Source organism: Carassius carassius, chromosome 26 (genome assembly GCF_963082965.1).
Source record: "Carassius carassius chromosome 26, fCarCar2.1, whole genome shotgun sequence".
NCBI classification, from domain to species: Eukaryota; Metazoa; Chordata; class Actinopteri; order Cypriniformes; family Cyprinidae; genus Carassius; species Carassius carassius.
In genome coordinates this window covers 21,850,766-21,868,355 of record NC_081780.1, presented here as the reverse complement: position 1 = coordinate 21,868,355, position 17,590 = coordinate 21,850,766, and the positions used below count along the sequence as shown (strand labels likewise).

At 38.3% G+C, this 17,590-nt stretch overlaps 1 long non-coding RNA gene across 1 annotated transcript; it reads right to left on the bottom strand.

The window, feature by feature from the left end:
* Window positions 1-14,046: 14,046 nt before the first annotated feature.
* On the bottom strand, window positions 14,047-15,082 carry LOC132106325 (uncharacterized). The gene is made up of 2 exons (XR_009424119.1): window positions 14,847-15,082; window positions 14,047-14,450 (listed from the first exon to the last, which is right to left on the bottom strand). It is a non-coding gene; the product is annotated as an uncharacterized LOC132106325 (long non-coding RNA).
* Between the last annotated feature and the right edge of the window lie 2,508 nt (window positions 15,083-17,590).

The window sequence follows — 17,590 nt, the reverse complement described above, 5'->3', positions numbered from 1 at the left end:
TCCCTTGTGGTCCAGCATGGAAAAATGAAGTAATAGCACTCTGACCTGAAGCAGCTGGTGTCAAATGTGATGCAACGGAGGCACAGTATTGTTGGTACCTAGTGGGAGAAATTATATACAATTAAGCCAAATCTAGCAACATTTTTCAGGTACTCTTTCTTGCAGCTAGAAATGTGTATATCACTAGAATTGTCTTTGACCTTAGTTCAAATCATTGTAACTAGCTGTGGCACGGTTATATTTATTTAATTGTTTAAATATTTTTTATAAGTAACATTAAATGACTATTTCACCTCAAAATGAAAATTTCCTAATAATTTACTTACCCTGATGTCATCTAAGATATCCATGTCTTTCTTTCTTCAGTGGAAAAGATTTTAAGTTTTTAGAGGAAACAATAGCAAACAACTGAGTTGGTAGGCATTGAAGTCCATTATATGACGAAAACATCCTGAAATGTTTTCCTTAAAAAAAAACAATTTATTTTCCACTGAAGAAAAAAAGCCATGGATTTCATGGATGGCATTGAGAGGAAATTTAGATTTTTGTGTGAACTACTTCTTTAACACTGTATTACAGAAATACACTCTGTAATACAGAAAGAAACGTGCATTTTACAGGACACTGTATTTTAAAGATACTTAAAACGTAAAAATCAATACGATATGCCGAGAGAGTGTGTGTGTGTGTGAGTGAGAGAGAGAGAGAGAGAGAGCGTTTGTGTATGAGTGACCGAGTGATTTAGAGTGAGTGCATTTGTATGTGTTCAAGTGAATGTTGTGTGTTTGACGGCATGCGACTGGTCAGGAAACAACATGTATACGTAAGGGGCCGTTCACATATTGCGTCTTTTGCGCACTCAAGTTCGTTATCTCCAATGCGCGCTAAATAATGGAAGCGACGTGCTCGCGACGTGCTCGTTTTTTCCAGGCGCGTAGGCACCGCATGGAGTTAAAAACATCTCAACTTTTAGAATGCCACATGCACACCGCGGGTCATGTGACAAGAACTAACCAATCAGCTTCATCCATTCCTGTAACAACGTTGAAAGCTCAGCCAAGATGAAGGAACAGCTGATCATAGCTGTATATGGATTGCCATTTTGAAATAAATTTAGTAGCAGAGCTACTTCAAGCTATTTTTAGTGCTGCAAATCCATTTATCCTTTGCTGAAATTTCCGTCTTCATGGAGAGAGCAGGTCATGGTTGCTTAGCAATGGCAGATGCCTCAGGAGCTCAACTGCCCGAGCGCTTTGGAAAGGAGAAAGCGCGCGCCTAGCGTTTTCCACGCGTTTTTAGGCACGATATGTGAACGGCCCCTTAGTCTGACATGATTCTTGTCCACGACACCACAGGATTTTAGGAGTCAAAATTGCATCTGACACAGTGACTATCGCAACAGACAAAAAAATCATGTAATCTGAACCAGACATTAGACATCGTCGATGTTTGATGCCAAATTTTCAAACATCGGCCAACCCTATTCTTCTGTTTATTATCATATATGCATTAGTCAATAATAGTTTTTTTAAAAGCTAACGTTAGCCAATGGAAAGGATTTTACTTACTTTTCAGGGTGCATCCGAGACAGGTGTCTGTTAAAATTTGAAGTGGTCTTTTCCTCAATTGTGCGATTGCACACACAACGTTTAGCACTGCTATTTCCAGCGTTAGATGTAAAATTCATGTAGGCAAAGTTCACGATTCGGGGCACATTTTTCTGCATTTTTTCAAATGTGAACATTTAGCCCGCGAATAAAGCACGAGCGTAAAGTGAGTGACGTCAGAGAATGTGTTGTCAAGCAAAGAGAGTGAGCGGTAGCAGTGTCTGTGAGGGAAAAAAATTGATCTCGGCCGGTCTTGGGCACGAAACAGGAAAGGTGTAACACCTTATATCATTTTTTTATAACATATTTAGTCAAAAACAACGTGATGAATGCTCAAGTCCGATTTTATATATCCTCGAGTCCGAGTCCAAGTCCGAATCATCAGTCCGCGAGTCCAAGTCGAGTCATGAGTCCAGAGAATGGAGTCTCGAGTCGGACTCGAGTCCAAAGAATAGTGACTCGAGTCAGACTCGAGTACTCCATCACTGGTCCAAGTATGCCCACCATCGCAGTTTCTGGAGTGCTTCCATCAGGAGTTTATGAGCCCGTATGCTCCTGTTGTAGTGATGGCCGGAGATCACTCTATCGATTGAGCCTGCGGCTACCAGGTCAGACTCAATCAAGATGTCCTGAAAGCCATCAGCACCATACAACTTCCCTATGCATGACAGATACGCCACTGCTGTGTGGAACTCTCCTATCCACACTACAATTCTCTCAGAGTAAGAATTTGTTTGCCAACGGATCTCTTGGGCCTTGGCATATATGGCTTGATCCATAACTAAAACAACTTCTTTTTGTTCCAAGCTGTCAGCAATGGCAATAGAGCGGCTCAGGATGGTGTGGACAGTGTTGAGATCAGTCGGACTTGCGTCAATCACTGGTAGGTAGCCAACATGTGTAGATGGTAGTACTGTGTCTTCACTCAACATTATATTAAACCCTGTCCATCCAGGAAGGACTTTGCCCTGGCCTCAGGTACTTTCAGTAAAAAGAATGCAGTATCAACAGGGCTCCAAACAGAAAAATCGAGTAAGGAGCCATTGGCTCCTATAAGAAAAAAACTTAGGTGCCAAATGATTTTTTTAGGTGCCACAGAATAAACATGTTTTATGCATTTTATTTAAATTATTTATTTTACATTTTAACTTTTTAATCATACTGACGTGTTAATGTCTCATCCTTTCTTGACTTTATCAGCATTTTAATCCATCTTGTAGATGACCTGGGAATGAAGGTTCACTTAAAGTGGGAGCTAAATGTCTTTTCCAACTTGAAACATACAGTCATGCGTTGTTTTTTATTACACAAAATCTGTACCAATATCATGGATCATAAGCATCACTTGGCCCCTGAGTATAGTTTGGGGTCCTCCTCAATGCATCCTGTAAATGTTGTCATACTCTCTTAAAAATAAAGGTGCTTCATGATACCATAGAAGAACCTTTTTTTCCTGTCTAAATAGTTTCATAAAGAACCTTTAACATTTGAAGACAATAACAGATTATGAAAAGGTCAGAAAGAGATTGTTCTTCAAAGAGCCTTTGACTGAATGGTTCTTTGTGGAACCAAAATTGTTCTGTGAAGAACCTTTTAAGCTCCTTAATTTTTATGAGTGCATGTCTTTCACACTTTCAGTCTGTTTTTCTTAATTAGTAAAATATAATTTTATGGGAGGAGTTGAATCATGTAGAAAACAGGTTAAGTAAAAATATTAAAATTCAATAGCTCATAAATATAGCAAAATGCTCCTCTTTATAGTTATTTTTCTAGCTGACTGATGAGCTTATGGACACCGAAAGGTTACTGAGGTTAATATTACGTTGCAATGTTTACAAGCTTTACACGTTTTCCGCAGTTTGAAAGTGTTGTACTGTAGAATCTCTTATAAAATAGCCTACCTTTTGATGTTAATTCATGTTCATTATGTAATCTAGTAGTAAAGAGCAAGGTATGATAGGTTCACGAGCTGCTTGAACTGAGGCACTACTCGCGATCGCGCCTGCCGCATTAGGGGCCGTTCACATGTCGCGTCTTTTGCGCGCTCAATTTCGTTATTTCAAATGTAGGCGCGCGGTATGCGTGCGTGCTCATAATGGAAGCGACGCGCTCGTTTTTTTCCAGGCGCGCCCGCACCGCATCGAGTTAAAAACATATCAACTTTTCAGAATCCCGCAAGCGCACCGCAGGTCATGTGACAAGAACCAACCAATCAGCTTCATCCTTTCCAGTACCAACGTTGAAAGCTCAGCCAAGATGAAGGAACAGCTGATAATAGCTGTATATGGATAACCATTTTTAAATAAATTTAGTAACAGAGCTACTGCAAACGATTTTTAGTGCTGCGAATCCATTTATCCTTTGCTGAAATTTGCGGAGAGAGCAGGTCATGGTTGCTTAGCAACGGCAGACGCCTCAGGAGCGCAAGAGCCCGAAGGCTTTTGGAAAAAAATCAGAAAGCAGCGTGCCTAGCGTTTTCCACGTGTTTTTAGGCGCGATATGTGAACGGCCCCTTAAACAGCACCAAAACTGTATTTATTGTTTGATTTTTTTTTTATGAATTTGGAATAATTTTAAAGCTGATACTTTGTTAATTAAAAAGTAACAAAGCACAAAGCTTTTTGCGAATAATGGACGGCAAGTGCACTTCAAATAATTAAGTTCATGCATTAACAGAACACAGCATGGACTAAGATCGTGTTAAGAAGAAGCCTTATGATTATAAACGAGAACTGTTAACGATATTGCCAATATCCACACAGATGACAGCTTTACCTGTTGTAGTTGGTTCAAGTTATGAACGAAATAGACGCTGTTTTTCTGCACTTTCTCTTCAAGTCTCCATCATTTCTCTCTCTCGCGCGTTTATCAGGTGTGTGTCAGCGCTGCTGCGCGGCAGATGAGGACTGTTTAAACCTCTTTTTCCAACTAAAACTCTCTCAATGCGCGAACATAACAAAAGATGTGAATGCAAAACAATCAGGAAAAAGGCATTACATGCAATTTTTTAAGAGATAGCATCTAAATAGATAGGCCTAGTCGCCAGTGGCGACCTCAGCAGAAACTTCACTCGCATTTTAATATTTATGGTCGCAAATGTGACTGTTTTAGTCGCAGTTTGGAGCCCTGATCAATTCTTCTACCGGTAGTTTGGGCATATCTGTATTGGTCTGGCTGGAGATCTATCTTCAATGCAAAATTCTGTGGACCAGACCACTTTCCTCTTGTGTATGTTGAAAGATTCAGTGGAGGAGGATGAACAGACCGCTCTCGTGTTCTCTGTCTTGGTAATGTGTCTGGCAAGGATCCTGTATAACTATTTATGGCCCTCTGAATTATTATACCATTGGTGTTATGTGTTGTCCCTTTACCTGAAAGAGTCTCCTCTCCAAAGTCATTATTATCCCAGACAAGAGTCACAGGCACTTCAACACTGATTTTTTCAGGGATGTATATTTCTCCTTTCTCCATTTGTAGGTGAGCAAGGGCAGTATCATGCTCAAGGACCTGGGAATTGGATGAATGATGTCCTGACAAGTGAAAACTATCTTTCTGTTGGCCTCTGAAGTGACATCAACACATTCATCTGATGGTCGTGATGACATTCCTGATATCCATGCAATGAAGTTAAAAAGTTGGTGAGGCACTACACTAATGCCATTTTCCAGTGTGAGGTCACCTGCTTTGGGAGGCCATGGTAGCTTTGGGTATCTTTTAGCTGTCTTTTGAATGATTTCCTTAAGTGTCATTGCTGCATGATATAACACCCGAGAATCATCCTTGTTGATGGTGGCCTTGACTTGTCATTTCTCCTTCACTTTCTTCAGATGAGGAGGAAGCAGAGGAGACGGCAACTTCATGCACAATCTCGTCATCTGACAGATTGTCCACATATACAAGGTAGGTTGTGGATGCCTTCAGGAATTTCAAGAAGGGATGAGACTTGTAAAGTCTTGCCTTTAGTGAGTGTGCCTTATAAGCTGCAATGTTCACTCCCTCTGTTTATTCCACAGATTTTTTGAATAGCAAATTCAGCTTTGACAGTCGAAGCACTTCACGTTGTGTTAACAGCCTCTCCTCAAAGACTGTTTTGCAGAAGTGCTTGTATCCATTTTCATATATGTTTGTTTCTGTTCTCTCAATTTTGTGTGTGGTCAGGTACCGGGTATAATCTCGATAGCAGGTGAAGTGATATTGTGCTTCACTAGCCACCAAGTCCCTGTCTTGGATATGGAGAAGGAGAGACTCAACCCTTCTCCCTTAAGCAGCGAGTAGCAATTTCCCGGCATGCAGTGTTTCACACTGTGTTAGATTTTCTTTTACCCTTTTCCTGCTGTGTGTCTGAACCTTGAACTTCTCATGTTTGCAAATAATGCATTGTACTGGAAGCAGGTGTGGGGCCTGCTTGGAGGTGTAGAGATCACGGGCGTAAGATCTCAGAGCCCGTGTTTTAACTGGAGTTGCTTCACCATCCTCTGCCTCTCCCACTAAAAGTGCAAAACAATCGATTTAGGTTCTGCACCCTTCCCCACAACACTGATTAAAGAAAAATGGTTTGTAACTTTCAGCAGGGGAAAACTTATGCTCCATTTATTGGTTCCACCTGTTCCCTTAATATGGGTAATAAAACGGTTTCACAGCGTTCAGGTTTCCGGCCTTGTTGATGTTAATGATGCCATAATTGGAAGGGTAAATTTTTGCAGGGTGTTTTTATTATATTACTGTTAATTCATTGTATATCTATATTAAGTTGGCTTGAAGTTGCTATATCTTTTCTAACTGATTGGACTTAGTTTTCCTAAAAATGATGACTAAAACTCTGGAAAATACCATTGACTTTCACTGCAGAATGTTCAAATTGAGCCAAGGCTATGGTGGCCCAGCAGTGCACATCACAAACTCAAATCTAAACTCCCTGAATTCCTAGACTCAATTACACTTACTTCCTTCATATCTTTCTTTTTCTATCTATCCTTCTTTTTAACCTTTCTACATTTATTTCTAATTTTTTTCTTTTATCTATTTTTTTTTCTTTCTACCTATCTATTGAAATGTATTGCCTTAACTTACGGGCTAGGCTTTTTTAAGCCAACTTAAAAGTTTGCTAACACATTTCATCTAGTTTTTTGTACTAATCTTATGTTGTTACTGCAACTACACTGCACATATCTGTATGTGTTTTTCATACTGTATATCTATTCTGGTCTTATATATATTTAATATATATTACTGTAAACATACTACTTAACTGTATATTACTGTCCATACTGCACTGTACAGTACAGGTCAAAAGTTTAGAAAACATTAAGATTTTTAATGTTTTTGAAAGAAGTCTCTTCTGATCAAGCCTGCATTTATTTGATCAAAAATACAGAAAAAAACAGTAACATTGTGAAATATTATTACAACTTAAAATAATATTTTTCTATTTGAATATACTTTAAAAAATTATTTATTCCTGTGATACAAAGCTGAATTTTCAGCATCATTACTTCAGTCTTCAGTGTCACATGTGACATCCAGTCTATAACATGATCCTTTAGAAATCATTCTAATATTCTGATTTATTATAAGTGTTGCAAACAGTTCTGCTGTCTAATATATTTGATGAATAAAAGGTTAAAAAGAACTGCATTTATTAAACAGAAAAAATTATAATAATATAAATCTTATTTACTAACACTTTTTATCAATTTAACATATCCTTGCTGAATAAAAGTTGATTTTATTTAAAAAAGAAAGAAAAAAAATACTGTCCAGTAGTGTATATTGTTGTTACAAAATATTTCTATTTTAAAAACATTGCTTCTTCTTTTTTTGTTTTGTTTTACTTTTTATTCATCAAAGTATCCTAAAAAGTATCACGTTATGAAAAAATATTAAGCAGCAGAACTGTTTCCAACTTGATAATGAATCATCATATTAGAATAATTTCTAAAGGATCATGTGATAATGATCCTAAAAATACAGCTTTGCATCACAAAAATAAATGATTATTTAAAGTATAATAAATTGAAAATCAATTATTTTAATTGTAATAATATTATGACAATATACATTTTTTCCCCCTGTATTTTAGATCAAATAAATGTGGGCTTGATTAGCAGAAGAAACTTATTTAAAAAACATAAAAAATAGTAATGTTTCCAAACTTTTGACCTGTACTGTATGTCTGATACTGCACTGCCTGTCTGTACAATATAATACCAACCTTCCTTTGCAGTTTCTTCAACTGATGCTGCCTTCTCTCTTCTCCTTTGTGCTCGTTTTTTCTTCGTAATATTTGTGAAATGGCTGTAGCACTCCCTGTGGGAGCCAGTGTTAGCTGGTTTGACTAACTGGTTTGTAGGTTCCTGGCTTAACTTGTATGCCTGTACTGCCTCTTCTGCAATGATACCTTCTCTGCCCTCAAGGTCTTTCCACAGAAACACTGATTTAATAAATTTCTCCCAACTTATGTCTGTGAAGGTAATGGTGGGTCCACCACTTCCCTCAAATATATGCATTTAGCACTTCATGTTTTGCCATTTCATCCAAGTAAACATGGGTGGGAAAAAAAGTATTGTCTGTCTCGTTTTTTCATGACGCTCATTCCAAGCAATACGATTATGTCAACTGTGTTTAATCAGAAGGGTGTATTTATTAAAGATTACAAAGAAATGACAGGACTCAGTATGACAAAAGGTGGTTACATAAAATAAAAACAGTACAAATGGATAACGTTACCTATAAATTATTATTTTGTGTCAAACTGAATATGTAGCAAAACTAGGTAAAATAGTTCTTATCTTAAATAGTACAATCTTAAATCTTGGATGCGAAGTGCGCCAGTGTGTTCACAAACGCATCACCAACACCGACACTTTCCACGCACGCTATTGGATGAAGGCAACAAATACATCATGCAGGTCGGACCCCGCACGTAGCTGCTTGCTCTATTCACCGGCAAAATAACCTGAAAAAAGTTACCGATATTATAGTAATGGACAAAGTGTGTGAGTGGCAACAATTTTTATTTGCTTTGTTGAAAAGCGTAGCGGTTACATATAAAAAACTGGGTTATCCCTCAACACAGATCGTTTGAAAACACGAAATTTCCGCTCAGCCCAGCATCTATATGTATATAGCAGTACTTTTGTCATTATTTTACAGCTTTGTTTTTTATTTATTCATCAATCCATCAAATCGCACATTTTATGTGACATCTGCAGAGTAGCTAGCTACTGTAAATTCATTGTCATGACTCCGCATCACAGAAATCACAATGCATTAACCTTAAATTATAAATGGTACATAGCTGTATCTGCACGAGATGATGTTCTGAATAGGTAAACATGTTCGATGCATTTCCTCGTTTTCCAAACTGTGTCTACATTCAAGGACAAATAAGCATTTGTCTTTTCTATACAAAAAGTATTCCCATACTAGTGCCAATTTTAACTCATATTTTGATGTGGGAAGCGACGCGGTCAGGACGTGCACGCGGTGTGACGCGATCGTTTTTTCCAAGCGCGTCCGCACAGCATCGAGTTAAAAACATCTCAACTTTACAGAATGCCGCAAGCGCACCGCAGGTCATGTAGCTTCCTAACCTTTTCCGTAACAATGTTGAAAGCTCAGCCAAGATGAAGGAACAGCTGATCATAGCTGTATATGGATTGCCATTTTTAAATTAATTTAGTAGTAGAGCTACTGCAAGCAATTTTTAGTGCTGCAAATCCATTTATCCTTTGCTGAAATTTCTGCATCTTCTTGGAGAGAGCAGTCATGGTTGCTTAGCAACGGCAGACGCCACAGGAGCGCAAGTGTGTTTTTAGGCGCGATATGTGAACGGCCCCTTAGGTGGAAGTTGTTGCCTAGGCGCAGGTGAGATTCTGAGTCTGTTATTTCCTCTCAAATCCGTAGATAAGCAAATGTACACGGTATGATAATCGTACATGTTTATATCATTGTATATCGTCATACCGGTATATCGTTACAACCCTAGTCAATACTCGAATTTAGGCAACAGCATTAGCCCTTGTCCAGATAACGTTTAGCATTGATACGAGCAAAATTTACAATCTGTACATTTAAGCATCAAGCACTTTATCGATACACCAGTTAATTTGAACAACAGCATATCACTGATTTAAACACGGTGTGTTGGAAATAGTCAGATAAGTTTAATGAAAGCATCCCCAATAGACAAGCCAGAAGCAGCAGCCCGTTCATATCGACAGCCTTGACAACAGATTAACAAGGCTTGTGGGTATATTTAACTGGTAAATTAGTGTTACCGGTGAGATAGTATGAAAGAATACCTAGCAAACATAAATGATCAATTAGCTTTGGACAATAAGCAATGACTGAAGCATATTCGACAACATAGAACTAGGCAATAAAATGAAAGAAACTTTGCTTAGATTCGTAGAGATGTCCGGAGATGATTTAAAGGTGAAATGGGCAGTTGTTCGTGGATGCTTTGAATCTTCTTGAATATCTTGCTTCTTCCAGCGGGGAAGCAGATCTTGTGTAAACTTGTTGGGTCAGTTGTATTAGTACAACTTTGGCGATGAATCACGGGCAAAGTGTCTATATCAAGTGCTCGCTCATATCACTTTCAGTCCATCGCTTGACAAACTACGTTCATGACCTGAAATCTGGTGAGATACTCTGAAAGCTCTCTATATTTTGTGTAGATCATTAAACCATTGCTATGCTTCAGAAGCCTGTCTGAAATTCATTTCATGAGGTGCCCTCGTGCAAAAACGCTGCCTGCAAAGTCATTGCCTGATTACGGCAGCGAGGCAGCAAGTCACCTGCCTAACCCCTGACACCTGATTTCTAATTAAAAAAAAAAGGGATGTGGTATGGAGTTTAATTGCTTCTGATGTGAGTTGTCACCGCATGGAGGACGTAACAAAACCTGACAACTCACATCAGAAGTGGCTCAGATGCGAAGTGGTAGGATTCGTGACCACGTAATTTGCCTGTCCAACATTGTTTTTTTTTATTTTTGTGTATTCTAAAATGGTTGGCTTAATTTGAATGTTTTGTCCAGTTTAATTCTGTTTATTCCACTCCTACAACTGCAATTAAACTCGGCATCACGTCTTTTTTTAATTGTCCTTGTAAAAAGGATCTGTGGTGTCATAATAATGAGGTTTTCAACTTTAAGAATGAACCTCTCTTCATCTATTTCTGGCCTCCAAGCATGAATAAAGGAATGTGAAATACGATTGGGAGTCTGAATGTGTTTATATTGCAATGTACATGATTTTTTTACTTCTATTTTGTATTTGCTGTGTGGTTTTGACGCGGCATGCATTAAAAATAGACTAGGTGACTATCTTTAGTGAAGCTGGTTGCTCCTGTTTTTTGGGGGTCCACCATGGGTAAGTTAGCTAAATGGTTACTATTTTTTCCAGTTTAATTGTTTATTTTTGTGTTTATTATTATGTCCTACTTAACACACTTAAAGTCCAGTTATGAACAAAAATAAAAGTTTGGTAGCTGTTTTATTCATGTAAAATATATTCTCAATTATCTTATATCTATATAACACATACAGTGCCTGTGAGCAGAAGGAGAGCATTGGCGTTTGTTCTCCTACTGGAAATAATACAAAGGGGCAGAAGGAGAAGGTGATGGTAATGAGTACATCCTGTCAACCAGCGAAGGAAAGAACAATGACCTTTTTATCATCTTGTAGCTGAACTAAGGCTGGACAGCCAACACCATCATCAGTATTTCAGAATGAAAGCAGAGCAGATGGAGGAACTTCTGTCCTTCATTGGTCCTGACCTGACCACACAGTCGACAAATTACAGAGCTGAAATAAAACCCAAGCAGAGATGGCAGAAAAAAAACAACAACAACGCTGACCATAAACTGTGCCTCTCCTCTCTTCCTCCAGACTCTGGGACCCTGATTTCCACAAGAAATGCAAAATTTACTTTCATCAGAGAACATAACTTTGGACCACTCGGCAGCAGTCCAGTCCTTTTTGAAGCGAGACACTTCTGACGCTGTCTGTTGTTCAAGAGTGTCTTGACACAAGGAATACGACAGCTGAAACCCATGTCTTGCATACAGCTAGTGGTTCTTGAAGCACTGAATTCAACTGCAGTCCACTCTTTGTGAATCTCCCCCACATTTTTGAATGGGTTTTGTTTCACAATCCTCTCCAGCATGCGGTTATCCCTATTGCTTGTACACTTTTTTCTACCACATCTTTTCCTTCCCTTCGCCTCTCTATTAATGTGCTTGGACACTCTTTTGAAATGACCTTGTGTGCCTTGCCCTCCTTGCGCAAGGTGTCAATGGTCATCTTTTGGACAACTGTCAAGTCAGCAGTCTTCCCCATGATTGTGTAGCCTGCAGAACTAGACTGAGAGACCACTTAAAGGCTTTGCAGGTGTTTTGAGTTAATTAGCTGATTAGAGTGTGGCACCAGGTGTCTTCAATATTGAACCTTTTCACAACATTCTAATTTTCTAAGATACTGAATTTGGGATTTTCCTTAGTTGTCAGTTATAAAGTCAAAATTAAAAGAAATAAACATTAAAAATATATCAGTCTGTGTGTAATGAATGAATATAATGTACAAGTTTCACTTTTTGAATGGAATTAGTAAAATAAATAAACTTTCTGATGGTATTCTAATTATATGACCAGCACCTGTATTTTTTTCTATTTCAGTCTATGTATAGGTAAACATTTATATATAGTATATTAAATCTGTCAGTAGGTTAGTTGTGTATAGGTTTTTACTGTTTTCCTTCATTGTTGTATGTCTGTATTTATGTAGCACTGTGGTCCTGTGAGGCACAACATTTCATTCCACTGTATGTCCACACATGTAGCGTTATGACAATAAAGCTCAACTTGAACTTGAACTCATTTTTGTCTTTATTTGTAATAATAAACATTGAATCATTCAGCTTTCAAAAACAGCAAAGGTTTATATTTTAGTAACAAATATATGTAATAACCAACTTCAAAATGACAAAATAAAACAATAAAAATCATCAAAAGAACCAAAAGGCACAAAATTACAAATAAAGGGCACTTTTAAAATAAATAAAAAACACACTTTCACATTTTTAAATCAATTATGTACAATCGAGTCAGTTTTACTTGACTTACTACAAGTCTCTGTAGTAGGGCTAGGACAACGCGTCGAGGTCATCGATGACGTTGACGCAAAAAATACGTCGACGCAAAATATGCGCATCGATTCGTCGACCTGTTTTTATTTCTCTAAAAAACGTTTGCAAAACGTTTACCTTATGTGCGCTGAATATACGCGATGGCCGGATCAACATTCTGTCCAACGTTATATAACCAATCCAGGGGTTTTTCTGCATTGATCTTTTTTTTTGGCGGCTGTCAAAGCCTTATTTGATCGGTGAGTGACAGTGACAGGGCGAATACGAGAGAGAGCCCCGGCTGCGCGCGCACTCACAGTCTTCAAACAACACGATCGCTTCTTGCTCTCTCTCCCTTGTGCATATTAATCAAAATCATTAAACACGATAGAAAAAGGGCGAAACACCAAAGTTTCACGCGCACTCGCGCACTTACAGTCTTCAAACTACACGAGCGCTGTCTTGGTCTCTCTCTCTCTATCTCCCTCCCTCCCTCGTGCATATTAACCAAAATCATTAGACACGATAGAAAAAAGGCGGAACGCCAAAGTTTCACGTGGAGCATTCGGAGATTTTTTTTTTCTCCATGACAGGCTGCTGGCTCCCACTGTTAATTTTAATTTTTTGGAAAAGCACTCTCTGTATTAGCTTAAAGCCCTCAAGTTTACATTTACATACTGTATTCTTTCAATTGCTCTAAACAAGTATTTTTGGTGACCAAAAACGCTAGACATCAAGTTGTTGTTATTTTCATCTGAAAGAAGAACTTTTTTTCAGTAAGCTAGGCCCTATGTGTTCAGTAAGCTTGTTTCAGTAAGCTATGTGTTTTCAAGGTTTCAAGGTTTTATTGAATGCTATCTCTATACAAGTGCTAAGTAATGCATTTTTAGTCAGTCTTTTATTTTGTAATTTTAAGAGCAATAAACATATATTGCAATGTTAAGGAATTCATGTTTTTTTTCATTCAGATATGTAAATCAACATGTATAAATTGTTAGTAGTCAATTAATGAGGAGATGATCGAAATCAAATCAGCCTGAAAAAATTAATCGTTAGATTAATCGATGCATCGAAAAATAATCGTTTATCCCAGTCCTACTCTGTAGTAAGACCCATAAGTGCTATCGTCTTCCCATTGTGTACCTTGTGGAGGAAGGGTAATTGGCTGAAAACCTGCTGGCCTGGAGCTGTGACTGGACTGCCCTGTAATTTCCTGAGTGGGTGGATATATTGGTGTGTATGTTGGAGGATGAATTGGTTGCCAACCAGCTGCAATGTTTTGGGGGAACAGTTTGCTGGTGTTGGGGTTTTTCTAGTTTGTGTAATGTGTTCAAGATCTCTATTTTGGCTTTTTGCCTCCTGTCCTTATCCAATCTGTGCAACATTGGCACAAGGCTGAGAGCAAAGTGGTAAGCTTCATCTAGTTCAGCATCTGATATGTGTGGTTTGGAAAAAGGCACTTGAAAAAAAGACATCAGCCACTCCACAATATCTGTGGTCTGTGGTCTCTGGTTCCTCCTTTTTTCTTGAGGCGCTACGGGACCTAGAGGGCCTTTCACTCTCATCTGAGGTTGTGGGTACAGCAAGTGATGGGGGACCTCTGTAAGGAAAGCCCAGGGGTACTGGATCTTTTATCTGTACCCAATGATGACAGTGGGGAAGCAGAACTTACGGTCTTCCATATTAACTGTTTGTAGGGTCAAGTTACTTTCTAAAAAGCATTAAAAAACAACCGAATGAATGAATGAATGAATGAATAAAAAGATAGATAGATAGATAGATAGATAGATAGATAGATAGATAGATAGATAGATAGATAGATAGACCTTGCAATGTAATTATGGTCTGTAAAAAAATTTGTATAGGAACATTTATCATTTTAATTGATACTTTTTATCACCCTTGTTATACATTGTGAACAATTACACTGTTACTTTAGTCATCAATATTGTTATCACTGTTAAAATTAATGTTAATTCATCTTTATTTTTTCTAGTTTTCCACAAATGCATCTCTTAATGTCTTCCATCTCATCCTGCATACATCAACTGAAATAAAGAAGACAAACAGATTGAATAAAACAATTTTCTCTTGTTTCTTTCCTCACATGTACTTGGCTTCTGGAGAGTCAATGTTCAGCTTAGCATCCAGCTATTGCCTAGGGCACACAACTGTCATGAACTCAGTTCATATGGTGTGTGCAGCCATTGAAAAGGTGATGATGCAGAGGTTTCTACCCAGCCCAACACAAAATACTTGGAAGGTGGTGGCCCAAGGATTCTGGATCAATGGACTAGAGACCTTTAGGAGCAAGGATGGTGGTTGAAAATGCCTTTGGCATTCTATCTGTGTTGACACACTTGTGATGGCTGCATGCATCCTTCACCATTTCCTGTCATCAACAGAGGCCTGTAATGTAAGGGAGGTCTTCTGCACCTTCACTTCAGCATTTGTAAGCAAGTGGTATTTTTTTTTATTGTTTTTGCAGATAAGTGATTGTGGTCTCAAAGACAAGTACTAGTGTTGGTGAAAAGGTGTTTTGGGGGAAAATGTTAAATAAAAAAGCATTTGTTTGGGAACTTTGGTGTGATTCTTAGCTATCCAATTCCTTGGAAAAGAGGTCATGTTACTCCCAGCCATTCACATATGCATAATTAAAAACTAAGCCCCTTTCACACTGCACAATGGACCAGGCAAATTGCCGGAACATTGCCAGCTCGACTTCTGTGTGAACGCAAACACTGATGACGTAGTTATCTTTGAGTAGGTTTTTTCGATAATACAATCCTGCAGTGCCAGAAGGCTAGTCTGTGTTTTAAATGAAGAGAGTGGTGTTCGTATACAAAAGAAACTAAAATAAAACAAACAGAAATGTGCGCAAACTGGACAGAAGCCGAGACCACGGAGCTCCTCAGTATCTGCGCTGAAGCTGAGATCATTCGCCAGCTCAGTGGAATGGTACGTGACGCGGTCGTGTATGAGCAAAAAAAAAGAAAAATGCAACAGTGTGGTTTTTTCGAGAGAGAAAGCACAGGTCATCAGTAAGCTGAAGGCTTTGAGAAAAAAATTTCACCAAGTGTTGGATCACAACGGAAAGAGCGACAGTGGAACATTAGACTGGCAGAAGAAACATGAAATCAATATAAATATCTGCTTTATTTTGTGTACTTCCACAAAATGTAACACTTTTTATTTTTGTAAAATAGGCCTATAGACAGCTTGAATGGGCTACTTAAATGAAAAAATCAAAAACAAATTTAATTCATATAAAAAAACAAGAGGTAAGCTACTGTGCAGTCTTTCCAGTCAGAGGTCCTTATCTGCACTGTGCTCACACCCACTTGCAGTGCAGTTATTCCTACAGTATAAAGCATGGTATTTACTCTGAAAAAGTAGCATTTAACTGTAGCACACAGAGCCAGTTTCCCAATAATGATTGATATTTTTAGAACAACAGGATACAGAATGAAATTAAATATGCAAACACCAGTCATGAAACTGTCTATGCTATTTCATTCAGTATATCCCAATAGTTAAATTTTAACGAAATCTTAGTTAATTGAAGCAATTACAACAATATGTATAGTTGCATGAATAATAATAAACAACTGATAAAATTATCCACCCCAACCTAAAGTAGGCTACTTGTAGAGGTTATTAATACCATTCTTAAACCCACCCAGATCTCATCCTATTTTTCAAAGCCTGGCTACAGCCATGGTCGAACTATGTACTTTAAGAAATAAAAGAAAAAAAAAGGCTACAATCTGTAATATAGGTTTACCAAAGGCCTGTCTCATGGAAGTAGTTTCACAACCGAGGCAAGTGGAAAACGAACGGAGAACTCTGGTGTCTCTGTTTTATAGACTATTAAGTGTTATAAATGTGGTCAAATGGGTAATAAAAAGCCAATGTGTCCGCAATTGACAAAAATACTTACTAATTTGTGTTATGTGCCTCGAGAAACCATACCTGAACCTGCAAACATTCCCGTTCCAAAGCAAGTGATAAGAACTGTTGAGTTGAATGGGAGAAAAGTCTCTGCCTTGAGCTTGTGTTCACGGGGAGGAGCGTCAGTATTCTGTCACTGATGTATATATGGGTATAGCGGGGCAAACCTATTTGATGAGGGTAGGACTGGCACAGAACTTGCCATACCCAGTTATTTTAGGTCATGATTTTCCTGCACTGATGGATTTGTTACCTCTTAGGGATACTTGTAATGTAGTGCTGACGCGTGCTCAAAGCAGACAGAATGAATGTGAGAAAGAGAAAAACTCATTGTTGTCATTACCATTTTTTTTATTCTGAACTGGCTGTAAATCAATGTAAAGAAAAGAAGTCTAGGAGGGAAAGAAAACAGGAAAAATTTAAGAGAACTGTAGTGCAGGCTAGGGAACTAAAAGAGCCTGACACATTGTTGAATGCTGATCAGATTCCAATACCTGAAGATTTGAAGGAGTTGCAGAAAAAGGATGCTGACATTTCTAAACTGTATTCCCAGGTGGTAGAGGCAGCTCAAACAGGGTCAAAAGTATTCATGTTTCAAGGGAAATCTTTTTGTGTGATGAATGATTTGCTGTATCGTAAAACAGAGGATAAATTCCAAGTGGTGTTACCTGTTAGCGTACGTAATACAGTGATGACGCTGGAGCATTCCATTCCGTGGGCAGGACATATGGGGAGGCGAAAGACTCATTCTAGAGTCAGTAAACATTTTTACTGGTTGGGAATGTCTAAGGACATCGCTGAATTTTGTAAAGCTTGCCCTGAATGCCAATGCTGTGAAATTCGTAAACCTCGTAAAGCGCCATTAATACCTTTACCAGTCATTGATGTTCCCTTTCAGCG